At 44.4% G+C, this 369-nt stretch overlaps 1 protein-coding gene across 1 annotated transcript in view; it reads left to right on the top strand.

Moving 5' to 3' along the window:
- The window catches only part of LOC106108713 (putative glycerol kinase 3), an 18,933-nt gene that overhangs the window by 10,382 nt on the left and 8,182 nt on the right, over positions 1-369 (top strand). The gene's annotated exons all lie outside the window — the stretch shown is intronic.

Below are 369 nucleotides of genomic sequence, written 5' to 3'. Positions count from 1 at the left end.
AGGCCTAATTTAAGTCCCTTGCTCCTTACCACCCTTTTCTTATAAGGAGAGGATGGGAAAGGAAAGTGGATTTGACGGTGGAGAAGATGCATAAGAAGGGGAAATATCGTCTTTATGTATGTCTCCTCCTCTGCAATTGCGGATGTCTATGGGCAGCGGTCGCTTCGCCATTTTGGCGGATTTAGGTGGCCGCTTGCTCGTTTGCCATCTTATGTTATAAAACAAAAAAAGATGCGGTTTGAAGTGTTTTATTTCGTATTAAATTTAGTATATAAATATAGGTTCAATAGCGGTGGCGGGGGGCGCTATGAAGTTTCTCCGAGACAATCTGAAGCTGATAACGGACGTGGCGAAGGACACGGAGCAGAT

The sequence above is a fragment of the Papilio polytes genome, unplaced genomic scaffold (assembly GCF_000836215.1).
Source record: "Papilio polytes unplaced genomic scaffold, Ppol_1.0 DF821400.1, whole genome shotgun sequence".
NCBI classification, from domain to species: domain Eukaryota; kingdom Metazoa; phylum Arthropoda; class Insecta; order Lepidoptera; family Papilionidae; genus Papilio; species Papilio polytes.
This window is presented reverse-complemented; position numbering and strand designations above follow the sequence as displayed.